At 36.5% G+C, this 16,516-nt stretch overlaps 1 protein-coding gene across 3 annotated transcripts in view; it reads left to right on the top strand.

Annotated features, from left to right (window-relative positions):
* The window catches only part of LMBRD1 (LMBR1 domain containing 1), a 145,507-nt gene that overhangs the window by 38,705 nt on the left and 90,286 nt on the right, over positions 1-16,516 (top strand). The window lies entirely within an intron of this gene.

Here is a 16,516-nt window from a genome sequence, read left to right as displayed (position 1 = left end):
TCTTGACTTTTTTCCTTGAAAATGGAAGTAGCTTTTTTTTTTTTTTTTAAATAATTGGGATAAAAAGGCTCACTTAGGAAAATTTAAGAAAGAAAAAAAATGTAAAAAAAAAACAAAACCCAAAACTCCCTAAATATCACCACTGAGCAATAGCCACAATTAACATTTTTTATATATATTCTATGTAGACCTTTTTTATGCTCAGATGCATTCAGAGTGCCCCCTCCTCCCAATATGTACATCTTTCATGTTTTAGTTTTACACAGATGTGATTATATTATACCTAATCCTTGGTAGTTTATTCGCTAACTTAGTGTGGGCATCTCTTCAAGATGTTAGGTGTAGATCCGTCAATTTTGTCTGTATTACATTCCCTTATTAGGATACAATTTATTTGATTGGTCTTCTAGTGATGTCTATTTGGACATTTTTGATGTTCCTGATTTTCTTTTATTATTAACAACACTTCGATGAAAATCCTTGTCCGTGCATCTTTTCAGAATTGACCCGTCAGTCTTCAGCGCTTTAATCTTTGTCTATGAGTCTTCCCTAATTCTTCTTAAATTTTTATACTAATATCAGTAAAGTTTTACACATTTGTGTATAGATTTAAAATTTTCTATTTGGAAGAAATTTTTCCTTATTAAAATAGGTTTTGATTCTGCTTCTGTTTTTTTTATGAAATATATTAAATGCTAATATTTTTTTAAATCTTTTATTTAAAATTTGTCTCAGAAATTTCAATAAATACAAAATTTCATTTATTGAATGAAATTTGTGTTGGGAAGAAAATCGCTCAATAACATTTTGTATTTCCAGGAGTTCTTAGAATATAGTCAAGGCACATTTCTAATTACATTTGCCTGCCTTCTTATGTCATAAAAAGTTTACTTGCTGAAAGGACGTTTTGGGAGGTTTTGCTATTTATTTTAGCTACTGAATATCTTTTTTAAAGTTTTTTTTTTTGTCTTTTAAAAGAAAACCAGATCTCCTTATGTTAATTTGCTTTGTTAATATGAAGTTTCCTTATCTGTAAATCAGATTGTCTAGAACAGGGATCAACAAACTTATTACAAGGGCAGATAGTATATATATATCTTGGATATGCGGGCCATATGGTCTCTGTAGCAACTACTCAACTCTCCCTTATAGCTCTAAAATAGTCATAGGCAGTATATAAACAAAAAGGCCTGACTGTGTTCCAGTAAAATTTTATTTACAGACATGGGCAGCACGTAGTTTGCTAGCCCCGGTCTAGAACATTACTGACAGTCATCAGTAAAACTGCAAGTCTTTGTAGCAGCCAAACTGTCCATGACAGACAAAAGACGTTCTGAGGTTTATTCTAAAATGTACTGGTCTTTCCATGGAAAATCATCTTCAGTCCTCATTTAAAGAATTTGATTTTACATAATTCTAATAAGCTTTAACTGCTTCTCTAGATGATAGTTAATTAGAAGAGGTAAATTAAAAGAGAAGCACCCTGTTCCTGGTGAATATAATAATAGCAAGAAGTGACAGTTTGACTGGCCAAGTTGAACAATATAGCATTCGCTTATTTTCCAGATATTTACTTTGTACCTGTTATGTTTCAGACACTGTACAAGGTGCTGATGAAATAACAGTGAACAGAAGGGTCACCAGCCTCTACACATAGAGCATGCATGCTAGTGAGGAGAGAGAAAATAAAATAATAGGTTGTGTTGGGTTTGGGCTATGAAATTTTAAGAGGGCACTGCTGACAAGGTAGCATGTGATAATAGACTTGAAGTAAGTGAGGGAGCCATAAATACATGTGGGAAAAAGAGCATTCTAGTAAGAGAAGATAGTAAGTGAAAAAGCCTGAGGCAGAAAAATGCCTGGCATTTTCAAGACAGTGAGACCAGACTGGCTGTAGTGGAGCAAATTAAGTCGAGAGTAGCTAGAGATACTGTCAGAGGTAAGTAGAGCTGCCAGATTACGTAGGATGTTATAGGCCATTGTAAGGACTTTGGTTTTTATTTTGAGGGAGATGGGGAGCCATTGGAGGGTTTTACATAGTTGAGTGACATGAACTGACATTTTAAAAGGATCTCTTGATGTTGTTTAGAGAATTGACTTTAAGAGGGGACAAGGGTAGATACACGAGATCTACTAGGAAGCTATTGCAATAACATAGGCGAGACAGAGTTGGCAATAGTGATTTGATTCTGCCTATCTTTGGAAGGCAGAGCAAGCAAGATTTTCTGATGGGTCCTGTATGTGGGGTGTTGAAGAAAGAGAAATTGAGGTTGGAAGGGTGGAATTGTCATCAGCTGAAATAGGAAAATCTGAAGTAGGAACAGGTTTTATGGTGGAATATCAGAAGCTCAATTTTGGGTCATAGTAAGCTTTGTAGACTTCTTTGGCATTTAGGAAGAAATGCTGCATAAGCCACTGGATCAGGCATTAGGAAACCGAAATTTTAGTCTGTACTCTTCCAATAGCCATATCTAACCCCCAAGGACTAAATGAGTTTTCTTATTTGTAAAATGTCAGAGTTAAGCCAAATGATTTCTAAATATGTGCCCCCTCTCACCTGTGTTAGTACCAGGATCCTTTTGTATTATAAACTGATTATCAAGCTGAGATTAGTGTGTAGGCTTTTGGATCAAACTGCTGCATTGTGTTTTTAGTCAGAACACCTTGGCTCTGTTGCTTTGTCTGTGACCTTGAACAAGCCACAGAAACTTTTTTTAACTAAGACATAAGTATAAAATGATAATAGATGTTTAAGTAGAACTGTGAACTGTAAAGCACTATTAAAATATAAGTGACTCGACAGAGTCATGGAATAAGAAGTTTAGATTTCATACCTGTCAGTTTCTTGCCTTAAGTTTTAGTTGAAAGATTGAGCCTATCACTATCCACTTGTTTTCTTTAGTAATTTATTTGCTGACCTAGCCTAGAAATAGTACATGGAAACTTTAAGCATGGGATATGCCCTTAGATTGTGTGGTCTGAGGAGATAAACATAAAAACATTTTGTTCTATTGCTAGATCATAGTATTTAGATAGATCAATATAGGAAAAAGGAAAATGTCAAAGTAGCAGAAGACATGTAGCCTTGGTGCCTTTAGCTTTAGAATTTTGTTACTGTAAGAAACTTCAAAGATTTTCTGTTTCAACCTTATTGTTTCAGAAGATGGATCAAATGGGGCCTATAAAAATATTAGTAGTAGTAGTAATGCTAAATTGGGCTTGCACTACTTTGTAGCTGTGCTTTATTAAAATTGTTTACTTAGCTTGTGCTGAATATGGAGGCACAAACTGAAGGACTCAGAGGAATGGTGGGAATGAGTCTTTGAACTTTTAATTTGCTTGGCTATATCCAGATCTATCCTTGTAAGTCACCCTGTAGGATGTTTTCACCGGAGGCCTGTACTATACTGCTTATTTCTTTGAATTTGGTAGTGACACTTATTGGCTAAATCAGCATTTGTTTCTTGATTGGCTTTTAGACATTAGCGATCCTACAGATGCTGGGGAAGACAGAGATTCACTTTATGGAAGGGAAGTATTACTATGCAGTATTTAGATATGTTTGTAAATTACCTTAGTTAATGGTGGTAACAATCCTGTATAGTATACATAGTTATACCATGGGACTAAGAAAGATTAAGGAACCTTGCCAGTGCAACATAATGAGAACTGGAACTGGGATTTCAGCTTCAAAACTTGTACATATTCTTTCTATTGCTATGCTGCCTTGATAGCAGAGTTTGCAGTGGGGCAAGGTACCAAAAGAGCTCAGTGAAGCTGCTGCTGTCTTGCTCATTCTCAGTAATTGTTGTTAACTTGATCTTATTTTTTTAAACCTCAGTTTAGTTCATGTTATTTTACTAACTTTAGCAGTTAGTTTTAACTGTGCTCAACTGAGCTTAAATTTAAATTACTTTAAAGTTTGAGTAATATTATTTTAGAGTTCTGAACCATAGTATATGTGAATTCTAGATCTGTTAAGCTTTTTTTAAATGAACATTTCTGGGTGGTTTTGACTTGTCATTGTATTAGCAAGTACCTTCGTAGCTAATTATCTGATCACAGCTATATGCATAGTGCTGCATTAAATAATTCTTAACAGAGGTATTTGAATATCAGATTCAGTATGTTTATGACAAAATAAGGCTAAATTTTCCTAATACTAGTATTTATTTGGAGCCCTGGTGGCGAAGTGGTCAAGTCCTGTGGCTGCTAACTAAAAGGTCAGCAGTTCGAATCCACCAACCACTTCTGGAAACTCTATGGGGCTTTTCTACTCTTTCTTGGGTCGCTATGAGTCAGAATCGACTCAACGGCAGTGGGTAGTAGTAATGAGTAAATATTTGTTTGTATATTTCCCACTTTGGAAATCTATGCCCTGCTTGATGTAAGTAACTCGTGTGACTATGTATTTATCTATTCTCCAGATGTTTGTTAAACACCTATTATGTCAGATACTGTATTAGGTATTGAGGACACCCTGAAGAAAGGAGATAGATGTGGTTCCTGACCTTATGGCACTTAAAAAAGCAAATCAAAATTGTATTACATGCTGTAAAAGAAAAAACTGAATTGCTAAGTAGAGAATATCATGGCAGTTAGTGAGGGTGAAGTTTACACTGAGATCTGAGGAATGGAAAGGAATTAGCTATGTAAAAAGCAGGCAGATGGAACATAATATGAGAAGGCTCTATGATGAGAGAGAGCTTAGAATGCACAAGGAACTGAAATAAGAGCAGCATACCTAGAGCTTTTTTGGTAATAGGGAAGGAACATAGGTTGAGGTTAAAGCATTAGGGTATTAAAAACCACAGTACGGAGTCTGAATTTTATTCTAAGTACGGTGGGAAGCCATTGAAGTGTTTTAAGTACGGGACTGACCTGATATGATTTTGGTCTTGGAATAAAAGACTTTTCTCTTTGCCCTGTAGAAAATGAATAATAAATAAAGGGGTAAAGGGTGGAAGTAAAGTGGTCCATTTTAGGCAAGAGATGATGGTGATCTGAATGAGGGTGGGAGGTGGGAAAGTAGGCTATAATAGAAATGGATAAATTTGGTTTGTATCTTAGAAGGAGATTGGACACACCTTACTGATAAATTGCATAGGACAAATCAGAGAAGGAGAAATTAATGCCCTTTTGTTTCTAATATTTTCCCTGTAGAATCCTTCAGTATTGCAGCTTGAAGCTTGAATTTTTTCTTCAGTTCTTTCAGCTTGAGAAATGCTGAGTATGTGCTTCCCTTTTCATTTTCTACCTCCAGGTCTTTGCATGTTTCATTATAATACTTTTCTTTGTCTTTTCTAGCCACCCTTTGAAATCTTCTGTTCAGCTGTTTTACTTCATCATGTCTTTCTTCACTTTAGCCATTCTACGTTCAGAAGCAAGTTTCAGAGTCTCTACTGACATCTATTTCGGCCTTTTCTTTCTTTCCCTGTCTTTTGAATGACCTCTTGCTTTCTTCGTGTGTGATGTTCTTGATATCATTCCACAACTCGTCTGGTCTTCAATCATTAGTATTCAGTATGTCATATCTGTTCTTGAGATGGTCTCTAAATTCAGGTGGGATATACACAAAGTCATACTTTGGCTCTTGTGAACTTATTCTAATTTTCTTCAGCTTCAACTTGAACTTGCATGTGAGCAATTGATGGTCTGTTCCACAGTCGGCCCCTGGCTTTTTTCGGACAGATGATATTGAGGTTTTCCATCATTTCTTTCCACAGATAAAGTTGATTTGATTCCTGTGTATTGCATCTGGCGAGGTCCACGTGTATAGTCACCATTTATGTAGTAGCAAGAAAGGTATTTTCAATGAAGAAGTCGTTGGTCTTGCAAAATTCTGTCATGTAATCTCCAGCATTGTTTCTGTCACCAAGGTCATATTTTCCAACTACCAGTCCTTCTTTGTTGCCAGCTTTCACGTTCCAGTCACCGGTAATTATCAATGCATCTTTATTGCATGTTTGATCAATTTCATACTTCAGAAGTTGGTAGAAATCTTCAGTTTCTTCATCTTTGGCCTTAGTGGTTGGTGCATAAATTTGTGTAACAGTCATATTAACTAGTCTTCCTTGTAGACATATCAATGTTATCCTATCACTAACAGCGTTCTACTTCAGGATAGATCTTGAAATGTTCTTTTTGATGATGAACACGACACTACTCCTCTTCAATTTATCATTCCCGGAATAGTACAACATGTGATCGTCTGATTCAAAATGGCCAATACCAATCAATTTCAGCCCACTAGTGCCTAGGATACTGATACTTACGCATTCCATTTCATTTTTGATGACTTCCAATTTTCCTAGATTCATACTTCGTACTTTCCACATTCCGATTATTAATGGATGTTTGCAGCTGTTTCTTCTCATTTTGAGTCATGCCACATCAGCAAATGAAGGTCCCAAAAGCTTCCATGTCATTAAGGTCCACTACTTGTAGAGGCAGCTCTTCCACGGTTTTATTTTGAGTGCCTTTCAACCTGAGGGGCTTATCCTCCAGTACTATATCAGACAGTGTTCCACTGCTATTCATTAACGTCTTCTCTGACCAATTCTTTCAGAAATAGAATGCCAGCCAGGTCCTTCTTCCTACTCTGTCTTAGTCTGGAAGGTCTGCTGAAACCTGTTCACCAAGGGTGACCCTGCTGGTATTTGAAATACCGGTGGCAAAGCTTCCAGTATCACAGCAACATGGAAGCCACCACAGTATGACAAACTGACAGACACGTGGTAGATATATATGTGTGTGTATGTATGTATGTATGTGTGTGTGTGTGTGTAGTTTTTAGAGTGTCACTTGTAGCACTGTGAAGGATACTTTTAAAGGGATGTTCAGGGGTTGGGATAGAGAAGTGGTATATAAATCTTAGATAGGAAGAACAGTTAGGCCAACCTTGTAATGATCGAAGTGAGAGATTAGCATCTGAACTAGAGTAGTTACAAAGAGGAGAACAGAAGAAACAAGTAAGAAAGTTACCTCGGAAGATAAATATGACGACTTGGTGATTGGATGTAGGAAGTGAAAATTATATTTTCAGTTCTGCTGAAGTCATCATTTCACTTTCATATCTACTGAAATTTGTTAGCCTTTCCTTTCTTCTCTTCCTTAAGCGACAGTCTGTATTAAGCTAATTCAGTGAGTCAGATTTGGGTGTTAAATATTTTTAATAAGCATTTTCTTTTTCAGTTTTACCATTTTCAGGCACATGAAGTAAAATAATTTTACTTGTCTCCAGTTCTTATCTTGTTTTAGTACTGTGTGTTTTTGGAAGCTAAGGTTTGCTCTGCATTTCTTTTTTTTTTTTGGGAGGGGGCAGGGCCTGAAGGTTAAGAAAATATCTATACGTTTCTATCATGTATTTCCCATTGTATTCTAACTTTTGGGTATTTTAATAGCATCACCATTTGGTAAATACCTGATAATCTTATTAACTGCTGCCTCCCCTCATCAAAACTGATGTATTTGTATTGCAGCCCCATCTGACTCCAGTTGCCTGTGCATCTGTTAGGAGGTATTCCTTTCTCCACATAGATCTTTGTCTGTAGGGCTAATATTCAGCCAGTGCACATTGGCTTGGCCCTTCTGATTATTAAAAAGTTGAAATGTTTCCATACCTGTCAGCTACTGTTCTGCCTTCCTAAGACATCATATCCACCCCAGCCCCATTTAAAGGGTAATGCCTGATTTAGCAGGGGTCCTCCAGAACTAAGGCCAGCATTTGTGCTGATTGATTAGTGCCTTTGTCATATTTCTTGTTACATGTTTTGACTGTTATTGCTCAGGATATGTAGGCACATTTAGTTGGAGCTATTCTGTTCTGTTCCTGGCTGTTGCCCTCCGTTTATATGAAAATAATTTAGGTCTGTTTCTTATAGAATCCTGGTGGCAAGGTACCTAAGCAGCCTGCCTTGGGTTTGTGATTTTGTTAACTCCCCCTGGTTCCTACCTAAGTGTTTAAATGTTAACTCTCTGATAAATTTCTTCAAGATAAGTATTTTCGTGAAGTCATTCTGACAGTAGTTAGGGTTATTTAACCTTTTCTTTTTTTTCCCCTTTTGGTCATATGAAGTTTCTTCTGGTGGTATTCTTTGTTAAATATTTGAACTACTAAGTAACCTGGCACAGAAGTTTGAACATGAGAACACCATCAAGAGCAAGATTTAATTCATTTTCTTCTATCACTGGACAGAACCTTTGATTACCTAAAACTGATACATTGATATGTAATATTCTGTTTGAATGCTATTTGTAGACACTTGCAATACATATTTCTATTGTAATAGTACTATAGATGAAATTTTGTACAACATAGAAGTTGTGTTTTCCCATACTCACAGAGTTGGTTATTCCCAACTAATAAGTTCAAAACATGCTTTCTGGAACTATGAGTTGGAATCGACTCGATGGCAACACGTTTGGGTTTTTTTTGTTTGTTTGTTTTTTGAGGGGGGGCGGGATATCTAGGAAAAAAAACACCATGCAAATAAAATAAAGGGTTATTATATAGGTAGTTTTTTTCTTATTTAGCTTATATTTCTGTTCAAATGCCAACTAAGCTACTATGCAAGAGTTATTTTTTGACTTTTTAATTTCATCTCATTACTTTTATGGTTTGATATTAATGCTGGGACAACACACGATTAACTTTTTACATTTATTTTTCTATGCTTGTGTGTAATCACTTTTCTTTCTAAAAGTGGTATGAAATAAAGTCTCCAAGATTAAGAAGAGCGTGGTAAACCAAAGTCAATGCAAATAGCTAGAAATTTAAATAACCTCCTGACACGTTTTGTCCATTCATTTTTTAATAAGAATACAGTAGTACTAAGGAGTGAAAGTTAATTTTAGAATAATTACCTTGCTTTACTTGAGTATATTTTCAAGCACTAGGCCCAGAGCAGATACCTTAATGTATTGTTGAACTCATTCAGTATTTCCACTTTATAAAAGAGGATAGCTCTTACTGCTTTATTTACAATTAAAAGTTGGAAGGGATGTGGTATTGGAGTTACTTCTTGTATGCCCGTTTGATTTTCAACATACATTGCTGTTGTTAGGTGCCGTCGAATCAGTTCCTACTCATAGCGACCTGATGTATAACAGAATGAAACGCTTCTTGGTCCTGTGCCATCCTCACAATCATTGCTATGTTTGAGCCCATTGTTGCAGCCACTGTGTCAGTCCGTCTCGTCAAGGGTCTTTCTCTTTTTCACTGACCCTCTACCTTACCAAGCATGATGTCCTTCTCCAGGGACTGGTCCCTCCTGATAATATGTCCAGAGTACTTGAGATGAAGTCTCACCATCCTCACTTCTAAGGAGCACTCTGGCTGTACTTGTTCCAAGACAGATTTGTTCATTCTTCTGGCAGTTCATGGTATATTCAATATTCTTCGCCAGCACCATAATTCAAAGGCATCACTTCTTCTTCTGTCTTCTTTATTCATTGTCCAGCTTTCGCATGCATATGAGGTGATTGAAAATACCATGGCTTGGGTCAGGCGCACCTTAGTGCTCAAAGTGACATCTTTGCTTTTCAACAGGTCTTTTTTAAAGAGGTCTTTTTCAGCAGATTGGCCCAATGCAATACATTATTTGGTTTATTGGCAGCTGCTTCCATGGGCATTGTCTTAGTTATCTAGTGCTGATATAACAGAAATAATACAAGTGGATGGCTTTAACAAAGAAAAATTTATTCTTTCACAGTCTAGGAGGCTAGAAGTCCAGAGTCAGGGTGCTAGCTCCAGGGGAAGGCTTTCTCTCTCTGTTAGCTCTGGGGAAAGATCCTTGTCATCAGTCTTCCCCTGGTCTGGGAGCTTCTCAGCGCAGGGACAACGGGTCCAAAAGACGTGCACTCCTGGCTCTTCTTGCCTGGTGGTAATGAGGTCCCCCTGGCTCTCTGCTTGCTTCTTTCTTTTATATCTCAAAAGAGATTGACTCCAGATACAACCTAATCTTGTAGATTGAGTTCTGCTTCATTAACATGACTACCTGTAATCCTGCCTCATTGACATCATAGAGGTAGAATTTACAACACATAGGAAAATCACATCATATGACAAAATGATGGATAATCACACAGTACTGGCATTCATGCCCTAGCCAAGTTGACACACATTTTTGGGGGACACAGTTCAGTCCATAACAGGTGTTGATTGTGGATCCAAGCAAAATGAAATCCTTGATAACTTCAGTCTTTTTTCCGTTTATCATGATGTTGCTTATTGGTCCAGTTGTGAGAATTTTGTTTTCTTTATGTTGAGGTGTATAATCCATACTGAAGGCTGTAGTCTTTGATCTTCATTAGTAAGTGCTTCAGGTCCCTTTCACTTTCAGCAAGCAAGATTGTGTCATCTGCATATGGCAGATTGTTAATGAGTACTTCACCAATCCTGATGCCACTTTCTTATTCATATAGTCCAGTTTCTCGGATTATTTGCTTAGCATACAGGTTGAATAAGTATGGTGAAACGATACAACCCTGACACACACCTTTCCTGATTTTAAACCACTTAATATCCCTTGTTCTGTTCAAATGGCTGCCTCTTGGTCTATGTACAGGTTCCACGTGAGTACAGTTAAGTGTTCTGGAATTCCTATTCTTTGCAGTGTTATGTATACATTACTTATATAATCTAAGGGCTATCCAGCCCTTTATTCTAATCTCTTTATTGTTCTCTTGTCTATTGATTTGGGCAACATAATGACGTGTCCCCCCGCTCCACCCCATTTTATCCCAGTCTAAGTTCCTAGAGAAAGTCCTAGGAAGCTAGTTGTCTTTCTGTTATTTCTAGGGTCTCCGCTCATCTGTGGATTGAAAATCAAATAGAAACTACTTTTATTATGTCTATTGGGTAGACTCTTAAAAGACGGAAAAATTCTAAGAAGAAAGTAAAAATCACCACTGTTCCCACAGAGAGATATGTATTGTTTTTTCTGGTGTATTTCCTTTCTATTATTTTCTATCCATATAGATATACTGAAATAATTGCCTATACTTAAATTCTATTCCCCTGATTTAACACAGAGTTTCTTAACCTTTTTTGTGCCATGGACCTTTTTGACAATCTTAGGCCTATGGCCTCTTCTCAAAATATTTTAAATGCAAAAAATAAATTACATAAGATTAGAGGATTAGTTACAAATACGGTAGCTATTAATCCAGCTATATCAATAATCATTTTAAATGTGAACAGTCTAAATATTCCAATTAAAAGACAGACTACTAGACTGGATAAAAAAACAAGACCCAACTTCATGTTGTCTACAAGAAACCCACTTTAAATACAAACACACAGATTACAAGTAAAGAGTTGGAGAAAGATATACCATGCTAACACTAATCAACAGAAAGCTGTAGTAGCTATGTTAATTTTAGACAAGGAAAATTATCAGGAATGAAGAGGAGCATTACAGAATGATAAAGGGGTCATTTCTCCAAGAAGACATAATAATCCTGAATGTGTATGTGCCTTATAGTTTCGAAATATGTGAAACAAAAACTAACAGAACTGCAAGGACATATACACAAATCCAGTATTATAGAAGGAGACTTCAACATCCTCTAACAGTAATCGACAGATCCAGCAGGCAGAAAATCAGTAAGGATATAGTTGAACTGAATAGTACCATCAATCAGCTGGATCTAATTGATGTTTATAGAATACTTCACTCAACAATAGCAGAATACATATTCTTCTCAAGCTTGCATGGTGCATTCACCAAGATAGACCACGTCCTGGACCATAAAATGCAGCTTAACAAATTTAAAAGAAAAGAAATCATACAGAGTATGCTCTTAGACCACAATGGAGTAAAACTAGAAGTCAATAATAGAAAGATAACTAGAAAAACCCAAAATATTTGGAAATTAAACAGTGTACTTTTAAATAACACATGGGTCAAAGAAAAAGTCTCAAGAGAGATTAAAAAATATTTTGGTGATACCAGAACCAAGACGGTGGAGTAAGGAGTGTCATGTTCCTGTCATTCCACAGAAAAATAATAAAAGCAAGCAGAATATGACAGTGCTAGCTTTGTCAGGGGGGCAGTGGTGGCTCAGTAGTAGAATTCTCACCTTCTATGCCAGAGACCTGGTTCCATTCTTGGCCATTGCACCTCAAGCACAGCTACCTACCACCTGTCTGTCAGTGGAGGCTTGCGTGTTGTTATGCTGCTGAACAGGTTTCAGTGGAGCTTCTAGACTAAGGCAGACTAGGAAGAAAGGCTTGGTGATCTGCTTCTTAAAAATCAGCCACTGAAAACCCTATGGGTCGCAATGGTCCAATCCCATTGTGCATGTGGTAGCTGGAGTAAAGGGCTGACTTGATGGCAGCTAACAACAACAGCCTTGTCTGAATTCTGGTGAACAGTATGGGGATCACAGCAGTCAGGTGAAGGCTTGTCAGAACAGAAGGAAGGCTCTGAGACTTTTTTTTGATCCTAGCTTGACCACCATCCCCACCCCTGCTTGGCAGGCATCGAGTTTGAAGCAGCAACCATGTTTCCAGCTTGAAATCTTGGTCTCTGGTTCTAGAGTGAACAGAGCACCCCTTATTAACAAAGTATGGTGTTTGCCTATTCAGATCAGTTAAGTGACTATCTAAAGGACTAAAGCAAAGTGCTTGTCTCTGTTTCATCCATCTTGGAAGTTGCTTAGAGCAGAGGAGCAGCAAGCATAGCCTGAGGCACTATAAGGTAAACTGAGAAGCCTGTGGATTACCTGGTGTAACAGAGAGCAAATGATACACCAGGGTCAAAAGTCTGTGGGAGAATTTCTTTGAGAAGTTGGGGCATTTAAAACACCAAAGTGTGTATAATTTGGAGAGCCACACACATGCCCTGGGTAAGATGCATGCCCATGAAGATCTGAGGTAATCCCTAAGCTTTCTCTTCAGGTGGATGTGTTGGCTCAATGTAAATCTGGTTAAGGATTGCCCCAGTATAGAGCCATACTGCAAAGACTGCAAGCTCCTTCCTCCCCAATGCTTTTTCTTCTGTTTGTTTCTCCAAAAATAGTTTTGAAAATTTGCAAAGCTAGTGGACTGCCATAGCTTTCAACAGTAGAAAAAGAGGAAAATAGAAAAAAAACGAAGAAAAAGCAAGAAAAGAAAGGAAAACCTACAAACAAAACAAGCTTAGCAAACCCTGAGAAAGGGGGAAAACCTGAGTTTTAGAACTATCACGTTATACTATTCAAATGTCCCATTTTCAGCAAAAAAAAAAAAAATCACAAGACATACAGAGAAACAAGGAAGGATGACCCATTCAAAGGAACGAAAATAAACCAACAGAAACCGTTCTTGAAGAACATCAGTCATTGGATCTACTAGATTCAGATTTTAAGACAACTTTTAAGTATGTTCAAAGAACTAAAGAAAAGTACAAAGAACTAAAGGTAATCAAGAAAATGATACATGACCAAAATAAGAATATTAACAGAGATAGAAATTACAAAATTAAACCAAACAAATTCTGTAACTGAAAAACACAATAACTGAAATTAAAAATTCACTAGAGGAGTTTAACAGTAGATTTGAACTGGCAGAGGAAAGAACCAAATAACTTTAAGATAGGTCCATTAAGATGATCCAGTGTAAGGATCAGAAAGAAAAAGGATAAAGAAAAATGAACAGACAGTAACAGACCTGTGGGAACAGTATGAAGGACAGTTTTGCTGTATTTTTGGTTTGTAACTATATTTGTTATGTTCTACATGATATGAAACACAAAAGTGTACATAATAGTTATATGATACTGGGCACATAATGTATAAAGATGTAAATTGTGACATTAGCAGTATAACGTGGGAGGAGGGAGCAGTATAGGAACAGAGTTAAGTTGATATCATTTTAACCTAGGTTGTAATAAATTTAGGATGGTAAATGTAAGCCCCAAGGTAACCACAAAGAAAATTTCTGAAAAATATATATACACAAAAAGAAATGAGAGGGGAATCAAAATGATTCACCATAAAAATCAACTAAATACACCAAAAAATGGCAGTATTCAAGAAAATAAGGCACAGGTATAAGACACCAAGAAAACACAGCAAAATGGCAGAAGTAATCCTTCTTTATTGGTAATTACATGTGAATGGATTGAACTCTTCAGTCAAAAGGCATAGATTAGCAGAATGGGGTAAGAAAACATGATCCAACTATATATTGTCTACACAAGACCCATTTTAAATCAAAAGACACAAATAGGTTGAAAGTGAAAGGATGAAAAAAAATATCCCATGCAAGAAACCAAAAGAGAGCTGGCATGGCTGTATTAATGTCAGACAAAATAGCCAAAAACTGTTATAAAAGACAAAGAAGGACATTATATAAAGATAAAACAATCAGTTTATCAAGAAGAGATAGCAATTATCAATTTACATGCACCTTACAGCATAGCCCCAAAATATGTGAAGCAAACACTGGCAGAACTGAAGGGCAAAATAGACAGTTCTACAGTAGTAGTCAGAGACTTCAACATACTGTTTTAAATAATGGATAGAATCTAGACAGAAGATCAACAAAAAACAGAGGACCTGAACAGCACTATAAACCAACTAGACCTAACAGACATTTATGGAAGACTTCATCCAATTACAACAGGATATACATTCTGCTGTAGTGCACACGGATCATTCTTTAGGTTAGACCGTATACTAGTTCACAAAATCATCTCAATAAATTTAAAATGATTAAAATCATATAAAATATCTTCTCTGACCATAGAAGAATAAAACTAGAAAGCACCAATAGAAAGAAAAGTTCACAAAAATGTGAAAACTGTAAACAACACACTATTTAACAACTGATAGGTCCAAGAAGAAATCACAAGAAATATTAGGAACTACTTTGAGATGAATGAGAATGAGAAGCACAATATAACAAAACATATGGGATGCTGTGAGGGTAGTACTGAGAGGGAAAGTTACAGCTATAAATGTTTACATTAAAAAAGAAGAAAGAGCCCAAATCAGTAATCAACTTTATACCTTGAGAAACTAGAAAAGGAAAAGCAAAGTAAATCCAACACAGCCAGAAGGAAGGAAATAATAAAGCTCAGAGCAGAGGTAAATGAAACAGAGAATAGAAAAACAATAGAGAAAATCAGCAAAACTAAAAGTTGGCTCTTTGAAATTGACAAACTCCTAGCTAGACTGACAAGGAAAGAAAGAAGACTCAAGTAACTAAAATCTTTAATGGGAGTAACAATGTTAGTACTGACTTTGCTACTAAATTAGAAGGGTCATTAGAGAGTATTATGAAAAATTCTATGTCAACAAACTATATAAACTAGATGAAATGGATAAATTCCTAGAACAGAAACTACCCAAATTGACTCAACAAGAAATAGAAAATCTCAATGAATCTGTAACAAGGGAAGAGATTGAAACAGTAATCAAAAAACTTCCTAACAAAGAAAAGTCCAGGACCAGATGGCTTCCCTGGTGAATTCTGCCAAACATTTAAAGAAGAATTAGCACCAAATCTTCTCAAACTCTTCCAAAAAATAGAGAAGGAGGGAACTAACTCATTTTATGAGTCCAATATTACCCTGATAACAAAGCCAGTTAAAGACCACAAAAAAGAAAACTGCATACCAATATCCCTTATGAATATACTTGCAGAAATCCTCAACAAAACAGTAGCAAACTGAATCCAACAGCATATTTAAAGGATTATACATTGGCAAGGATGTGGAGAAATTAGAACACTGGTACATTGCTGGTGGGAATGTAGAATGGTGCAGCCTCTGTGGAAAATAGGTAAACATAAGTTAAACATAGAATTACCATATGACCTAGTGATTCCACTCCTAGGTATGTACCCAAAATAATTGAAAGCAGCGTTTCAAGCAGACACATGTACACCAGTGTTCATTGAAGCATTATTCACAATAGCCAAAAGGTGGACACAACCCAAGTATGAATAACAGGTAAATGGATAAACAGAACAGATAAATGGGTAAACAAGACAGATAAATGGATAAACAAAACAGATGAATGAATAAACAAAATATGGGGTATACATACAGTGGAGTATCATTCAGTTATAAAGAGAAATGAAGTTGTGATTCATGCCACTATATGGAGACACTTGTCCCCGGACACAAGTCCAAGGGGGTGGAATGACATTCCGAGGCACCACAAATATGAAAGGCGCCTGATTGAGGCAGCTGGAGAAGAGGGGGGAAGACGTTTCTGCTGACTGTCACCACTATCAATGTCTCTTCATCTTGAAAATGGGGGAGTGGGGGTACAACTTCGAGATTGCCCCTGGACGCTTGAATGGGGGGGCATAATTTAGAGATTGCCCCTGGTCACTCATTATCCTCACTGTGCCCCAGGGGAACACTATGTTCTTTCTGTACAATTTTTCTATAAACCTAAAATGCTCTAAAAACAAACTATTATTAAAAAAAGAAAAAGAAAAGAATTACAAAGGAAACTAATTATCCTGAATCCATTAATAAAACTATTAAATGTGTGATATATTAAATATCCAGATAAG

This window comes from Trichechus manatus, unplaced genomic scaffold (genome assembly GCF_000243295.1).
Source record: "Trichechus manatus latirostris isolate Lorelei unplaced genomic scaffold, TriManLat1.0 scaffold00083, whole genome shotgun sequence".
Classification (NCBI taxonomy): Eukaryota; Metazoa; Chordata; class Mammalia; order Sirenia; family Trichechidae; genus Trichechus; species Trichechus manatus.
The sequence above is the reverse complement of the archived record's forward strand: the minus strand, read 5'-3'. Positions and strand labels throughout refer to the sequence as shown.